This window comes from Triticum dicoccoides, chromosome 2A, assembly GCF_002162155.2.
Source record: "Triticum dicoccoides isolate Atlit2015 ecotype Zavitan chromosome 2A, WEW_v2.0, whole genome shotgun sequence".
NCBI classification, from domain to species: Eukaryota; Viridiplantae; Streptophyta; class Magnoliopsida; order Poales; family Poaceae; genus Triticum; species Triticum dicoccoides.
Window position 1 is genome coordinate 464,185,291 of NC_041382.1, and position 8,555 is coordinate 464,193,845.

Here is an 8,555-nt window from a genome sequence, read left to right on the forward strand (position 1 = left end):
TCTCCGATCACATAGAGTGGGTTACCACTACGGACAACTCATGCGGTGGGTCTCAAGCCCATCTCCATCGATGCATTATCTATCACGTTACGTGATAGACCTTTTGTGAAGGGATCTACCAAGTTTTTCGATGTTTGGATATAATCCAACCTAATAACTCCGGAGTTTCTCAATTTTCTAACAGATTTTAGTCTCCTCTTCACATGCCTTAAGGACTTCATATTGTCCTTAGAACTGTTTATCTTGACGATCACAGTTTGGTTATCACAGTTCATCAGGATACGGGGTATTAGTTTTTCAACCATAGGTAAGTCTATCAAGAGCTCACGAAGCCACTCTGCTTCAATGTGGCAATGTCTAATGCTGTGAGTTCTGCTTCCATAGTTGACCTTGTTAAGATGGTCTGCTTGAAAGACTTCCAGGAAACAGCGCCACCACCAAGTGTAAAAACATAACCACTTGTGGCCTTAATCTCATCAGCATCAGATATCCAGTTTGAGTCACTATAGCCCTCCAGTACCCTTGGATATCCGGTGTAGTGAATCCCATAGCTCGCGGTGCCTTTCAAGTAGCGCATAACTCTCTCAAGCGCATGCTAATGATCATCTTCCGGTTTTGACACAAACCGACTCAGCTTGCTCACAGCAAACGAGATGTCAGGCCTCGTGGCACGCACCAAATACATAAGCGAGCCAATAATCTGAGAATACCTCAGTTGATCCCTAGCAATCCGTCGATTCTTTCGAAGCAACACACTAGCATCATATGGATTTGGAGAAGGCGTGCAGTCGCTATACCCAAAACGACTCAAGACCTTTTCCACATAGTGAGACTGAAGCAGTGTGATCCCACCATTCTCATCTCTCAACAGCTTGATGTTCAAGATAACATCAGCTACTCCTAGATCGTTCATCTCAAAACAGCGAGATAAGAAATCCTTAACCTCCTTGATTAAATCAATTTGGTTCCAAAGATCAACATGTCGTCGACATACAGACAAAGAATTACTCCTTCGCCCCCACCATAGCGATAGTACACTGTAACACCCCGGTCGTTAAACTACAATAATCACACACTAATCGAGCCAGGTCATCATGATTATTTTAATACATGTCACTTTGATCCAAACCAATTTCACATTCAAATTAAAATAAATTCAAATTGTTGTCTCTTCAAACGGTAAAATAAAAATGTTTGGTGGTTTGCAAATATTCTTTAACTAATTATCAGGGAGAAACCAACATTAATAAAATGTTTAATTACCCTAAAGCAATTAAAACAGGGACCAAGTCTTTACTGAAATGCCTTTTCAGAATTATAGAAGTTCTAAACTATTTTAATTAAAACTCCAAGATTTTTGTGGCAGTACTAAATAATGCCTAGTATTTGTTCCAACAAATTGTTTCATTTTACAAAAGCCTGTTACTGGATAAACTAATAGAAGCAGTATCTAAAATAAAACAAAAAAGTTAAAAAAATAAATAAAGAAAGAAACAAGCCCACCCCACATGCTAGGCCTAACGGCCCAGCTGGCCACTGCACTGGCCGGCCCACCAGGCCCAGCCGGGCTTCCTTATCCCCCACTACCCCGTGACCTAGAGCAACCTCCCCCCCACACGCCCACCCGCACAAACCCCACTCCCCTTGCTGCTCACCTTTCCCCTCGCTGGTTTGGATCGGGGAGGAGCCTGATCTTGCACCCGGGCCACTGCTCCTCCCCAAAGGCCATCGCTGGCACCGAGCACCGCCACCCCGGCCTTTTCCGCGCCTCTCCTCTCCCTCGCGCGACACCACTTGGAGCCGCAGCCTCGCTTTGACACCAACCGCCGCCGCCTGGAGGTCCACTCGTCGGAGCCGCGTCGCTACTTCCTCATCCCCGCCGTCGAGCTCCATCGTCGGATCGACGGGGTCGACCTCGACGCCCACAACTCCCCCCCGAATGGCGCCGCTCCCCATCGCCGACAACACTGCCGCCGCCTCCCCAAGCCCACTGCCTAGCCCCTGCAGCCCCCCTGTGAGGAAGCCCCTATCCTCCTTTACCTTCCCCGCGCACACCCCGTCCGGCCGGTCCGTCCCCGCGCCACCGCGCCCCCATCGCGCTGCTCGCCCGCCGCGCTCCGCCTACCTCCGCCATGGCCAGCGCGCCCTCTGCGTCGTGCTCCCTGTGACCGAGTCGTCCTCGTCGTGCCCCCGCCTCCACCTCGACCCGCTCCTGTCGTGCCCGCCTTTGCCGGCCGTCGCGTCGCCTGCCGCTGCGACGTGCCCCGCTGCTGCCCTCCCGGCCATGCGCCCACGCGTTGGCCTCACCGGCCTCGCCCACCGCGCGCAGCCCTGGCCTCCAGCGCCCCGCCGCTCTGCCACGCCTCTGCTCGCCTGCGCCCTCCACTGCCTCCCCGCATGCATCCGCCGCCGCCCAGCTTCGCCATGGCCCTCCTTCCTTCACCCCGCGGCCTCCCTCTGCTTCTTCTGGAACCGCGCGAGCGCGAGCTCGCCCCCGGTGGCCACCGCGACTCGACTCACCGCCCATAGCGGCAATCCGGCATGCCTCCGCCATGGCTGAAAGCCACCAGCGTCTACTCGCCGGCCTAATAGGCCATTTGCGCTAATTGCGCTACCAACCCCTGATGAGCCACAGACACATGGGGCCCAGCCGCCTGAAAAAAACAATAAATAAATAAATATTATATTATTGATAGTAATAATTAAAATAAATAAATAATTAATTAATAAAATAATTAATTAACTCAATTAATCCTAATTATATTAACCTAATTAACTGTTGTTAATTAACTAAACAAGGTATGACATGTGGGACCCACACGTCAGTTTGACCCAGTCAACATTTTGTTGACTACTGACGCCATGCTGACGTCAGCATGCACTATTCTGGATAATGTTGAAATAAATAATTAAATTCCAGAAATTAATAAAAACTTTAGAAAATCATATTAAATAAACCGTAGCTCGGATTGAAAAACTTTGTACATGAAAGTTGCTCAGAACGACGAGACAAATCCGGATACGCAGCCCGTTCGTCCGCCACACATTCTTAGCATAGCAAACACACAACTTTCCCCCTCGGGTTCATCTGTTTGAAAGCGTCAGACATCGGGAATACTTTCCCAGTTGTTTCCACTCTTCGCCGGTATCACCTCCTATCGCGTTAGGTCACCCCTAGCACCGCGTATTGCCTCATTATGCTTTGTGATGCTTTGATTGCTCTGTTATTTATTATGTTACCCCTCCGTTACTTCTTTCCGGTAGACCCCGAGACTGCTGCCGGTACCCTTGCGATCGACTACTGTGTTGACGACCCCTCTCTCTTGCCAGAGCAACCAGGCAAGCCCCCCCCCCTTGATCACCAAATATCGCCTACTCTTCTCTATACTGCTTGCATTAGAGTAGTGTAGCATGTTACTGCTTTCCGTTAATCCTATTCTGATGCATAGCCTGTCATTGTTGCTACAACTATTGATATCTTACCTGCAATCCTAAATGCTTATTATAGGATGCTAGATTATCATCAGTGGCCCTACACTCTTGTCCGTCTGCCATGCTATACTACTAGGCCGTGATCACTTCGGGAGGTGATCACGGGCATATACTATATACTTTACACTGTTACATTACCGGTGATACTGTTTGGAGATGGGGGCTGAAGGGGCAGGTGGCTCCATCCAGGTAGTGGTGGGCCTGAGTTCCCAACGGCCCCCGACTGTTACTTTGAGGCGGAGCGACAGGGCCGGTTGAGACCACCTAGGAGAGAGGTGGGCCTGGCCCTGGTCGGCGTCCGTGGTTATTTCAAAATAACACGCTTAACGAGATCTTGGTATTTGATCTGATTCTGGATACTAGCCTATACGCACTAACCATCTATGCGGGGACAGTTATGGGCACTCGACGTCGTGGTATCAGCCGAATCCTTCGTGACGTCAGCGACTGAGCGGCGCGCGCCGGGTTGGACCGCGTAACGCAACTTCCTTTGTAATGGAGGTTGCTAGGTCTGCTCATCGGCCGCGTACGCAACATGCAGGTGTGGAATGGGCGATGGGCCCAGACCCCTGCGCCATAGGATTTAGACCGGCGTGCTGACCTCTCTGTTGTGCCTAGGTAGGGTTGCGACGTGTTGATCTTCCGAGGCCAGGCATGACCCAGAAAAGTGTGTCCGGCCAAATGGGATCGAGCGTGTTGGGTTATGTGGTGCACCCCTGCAGGGAAGTTAATCTATTCGAATAGCCGTGATCTTCGGTAACAGGACGACTTGGAGTTGTACCTTGACCTTATGACAACTAGAACTGATACTTAATAAAACACACCCTTCCAAGTGCCAGATACAACCGGTGATCGCTCTCTCACAGGGCGACGAGGGGAGGATCATCGGTTAGGATTATGCTACATGATGCTACTTGGTGAACTTACCATCTACTCTCTTCTCCTGCTGCAAGATGGAGGTTACCAGAAGCGTAGTCTTCAAAAGAACTAGCTATCCCCCTCTTATTCCGCATTCTGCAGTTCAGTCCACATATGATACCCTTAATCCATTTGATACCATTGCATACATATGTAGTGTAGCTCCTTGCTTGCGAGTACTTTGGATGAGTACTCACGGTTGCTTTGCTCTCCCTTTTCCCCCTTCCTATACTCGATTGCTGCGACCAGGCGATGGAGTCCAGGAGCCAGACGCCACTGTCGACGACATCTACTACTACACTGGAGGTGCCTACTACTACGTGCAGCCCGCTGGCGGCGACCAGGAGTAGTTTAGGAGGATCCCAGGCAGGAGGCCTGCGCCTCTTTCGATCTGTATCCCAGTTTGTGCTAGCCTTCTTAAGGCAAACTTGTTTATTTAATGTCTGTACTCAGATATTGTTGCTTCCGCTGACTCGTCTATGATCGAGCTCTTGTATTCGAGCCTTCGAGGCCCCTGGCTTGTAATATGATGCTTGTATGACTTATTTTATTTGTAGAGTTGTGTTGTGATATCTTCCCGTGAGTCCCTGATCTTGATCGTACACGTTTGCGTGTATGATTAGTGTACGATTGAATCGGGGGCGTCACATACACACACTTGTCACCATCATTTACTCGGCAGTAGTTAATGTTCTTTCAAACTTCCCATGCCACTCCTTAGGAGCTTGTTTAAGGCCATATAAAGACTTTAATAATTTGCACACCTTTCCTTCCTGACCAGGTACTACAAAACCATCTGGCTGATCCATGTAAATTTCCTCCTTCAACTCTCCATTGAGGAAAGCTGTCTTAACGTCCATTTGATGAACGAGAAGACCATGTGAGGTAGCTAGTGATAGTAGCACCCAAATTGTGGTCAGTCTAGCCACAGGTGAGTAAGTATCAAAGAAGTCTTCACCTTCTTTCTGGGTATAACCCTTAGCCACAAGCCGTGCCTTGTACTTTTCAATCGTACCATCAGGTCTAAGCTTCTTCTTGAACACCCACTTACATCCTACAGGGTTGCACCCATAAGGACGGTTAGTGATCTCCTGGTTTCCATTAGCTAAGATGGAATCCATCTCGCTACGTACAACTTCCTTCCAGTAGTCACCATCAGGAGATGCATAGGCTTCTGAAATAGTCCTGGGTGTGTCATCCACGAGGTATACAATGAAATCATCACCAAAGGACTTTGCAGTCCTTTGTCTCTTACTCCTCACAGGAGTTCCATTGTCACCCTCAACAGGATTCTCAACGTGTTCCATCGCAATGGTGGGTTCAGGAATTACAATGAATTCCTCACTAGATAGAGTGGGTATCTCCTGATTTGATGAACTCGACATATCCTTCATAGGAAATATGTCCTCAAAGAAAGTTGCATCATTCGACTCCATAATCATACCAACATGGATGTCAGATACCTTAGATTTCATTATCAAAAATATATAGCCGATGCTATGAAAAGCATAGCCCAGAAGAACACAATCCATGGTTTTTGGTCCAGGATTGCGCTTCTTGGGAATTGGTATATTGACTTTCGCCAAACAACCCCAAGTACGTAGGTAAGAGAGTTTCAATCTTTTCCTTTCCCATTCCTCAAATGCAGTCATGGTCTTATGCTTTGTGGGAACTCGGTTTAGGACATGACACGCAGTCATTAGCGCCTCCACCCACCATTCCTTGGAGAGATCCGAAGTGTCTAACATGGTGTTAACCATATCAGTTAGAGTTTGGTTCTTTCTTTCGGCTACCCCATTTGACTGGGGTGAGTAGGGAGGCGTCCTCTCATGGATTATACCATGTTCCGCACAAAATAGATCAAATTCATTGGAAAAATACTCTCCACCACGATCGGACCTAAGCCGTTTAATTTTTCGATTAAGTTGGTTCTCTGCCTCGGCTTTATAGTTTTTGAAGAAAGTTAAAGCCTCATCTTTTGATTTCAGAAGATACACATGACAATATCTAGTGGAGTCATCAATCAACGTCATGAAGTATCTCTTTCCACCTTTTGTCAACATGCCATGCATCTCACAAAGATCAGAATGTATAAGCTCTAGTGGCGCCAAGTCTCTTGCCTCTGCATTCTTATGGGACTTGCGAGGTTGCTTAGCTTGTACACATACTTGGCACTTAGAGCCTTTGGCAGTAGAGATTTTCGGAATTAAATTAATATTGGCTAGCTGCGTCATGCACCCAAAGTTAATGTGACAAAGTCGTGAATGCCAAATATCAGACTCGTTATTGTGGCAAACATTATTAATAACTTCAGTGCAAATATCTGACAAAGACAGGCGGAACAAGCCTCCGGTCTCATAGCCTATTCCAACAAATTGTCCATACTTAGAAATTACAACTTTATTGGATTCGAAAACCAACTTAAAACCATCTCGACATAAATGGGAACCGCTAACGAGATTTTTATTGATGGACGACACATGATGAACGTTCTTCAGACGCACGGTCTTCCCCGAAGTAAACTTCAGATCGACCGTACCAACACCTCGAACGATGGCATGTGACCCGTTCCCCATCAACACGGGAGAAGTACCTATGGCTTGGTAAGAAGAAAACATGGAGGCGTCAGCACAAACATGTACATTGGCACCGGTGTCAATTAACCAATCAGGGGATTGAAATACTGAAAGGATAGTAAGAAAAATACCGTACCTTGATTCCTTCATATCAGTATCACCAATGACAACATTAGCGGACCTGCCGCTCTTCTCATGTTCGTGCTCCTCAAAGCGGCTAGGACACTTTGGAGCCTAGTGATTAGGATCACCGCAGACATGGCAAAGTCCCTTCCCCTTCTTATGAGAATTCTTCTTGAAGTTGGTAGAATGTGATGGCCTGTTCTTTGTATCAAACTTGCCTTTTCCCTGAGTTTTGTTCTTGTTGTTTTGAACTTGTTGGGCTGGAAGTTCTTCTTCTATACCATGTGGGCACTAGAAGCTCCCTCAGCAACTCGAGCACGCGTGTCCTTTGCTCTCGCCTTCTCTTCAACATCAGGGTTACCAATGAGATCTGCAATGGAAAACTCCTGTCTCTTGTGTTTTAGGGAAATAGCAAAATTGTTCCATGAAGGTGGAAGCTTGGCAATGATGCCTCCGGCAACAAATTTGTCCAGCAACACACACTTGAAATACTCAAGTTCTTTTGCGAGCGACTGTATCTCATGAGCCTGCTGTACAACAGAGCGCTCATCAGTCATCTTGTAGTCATAGAATTGCTCCATGACGTACAACTCGCTGCCGGCGTCTGAGGCGCCAAACTTGGCCTCGAGCGCAGCCCACATGTCCTTGCCGTTTTCAAACGACATATACGAATTCACAATGGAATCATCCAGAACACTCAGAAGAGCGCCTTTAAAGAGAGTATCGATCTTCTCAAAAGTTTCCAGTTGTGATGGATTAAGATCGCCCTCAGGCTTGCCCTTGGTGGTGTCATAGCAGCCCATGGTCTGAAACCAGTAGACTTCTCTTGTGCGCCACCTCTTATATTGCGCCCCCTTAAAGGCAGACGGCTTCAGATGCGCAGCAAAACCACTCGGAGTAAATTGCCTATAATCAGGTTTTTGGATTGTTGGAAATATGAGCAAATTACTACGAGATTGAATCCGAATAAACAAAAGATAAATCACGACTACCGTAGCAGAGATTGAACTAATCATGCGAGCTAGCATAGTAGATGAACAGATCACATATAGGGCACATACTAGAAACATGAATTCTACCACGATCTCGAACAGGAAGGATAGAATCACGTACGGTGTAGCGGGAGCAGCCCCGCCGGCGTTGACGTTGTCGCCCATGTCGTCGAGGATGAGGTTGCCGAGGTCGGGGAAGAAGTCGTCGTTCATGAAGTCATCGCTGCCAGCAGTCGCGCGAGTGCACTCCCCAAAAACCCGATCGCCCCTCTCCCGTACAGGATCACGAGAGGAGGGGTTTCGTAGGCCTACTGTCCCTTCTCCCGGTGCACACCGAAAGGAGGGATGAGGAAGACTTGCTTCGCGGCGTAATGATCTGGAACGATGGTGAGAAACCATACAAAGCGGCGGCGGCTAGGGTAGACATCTGCCTGACTATATAGTGCGGGTCGGG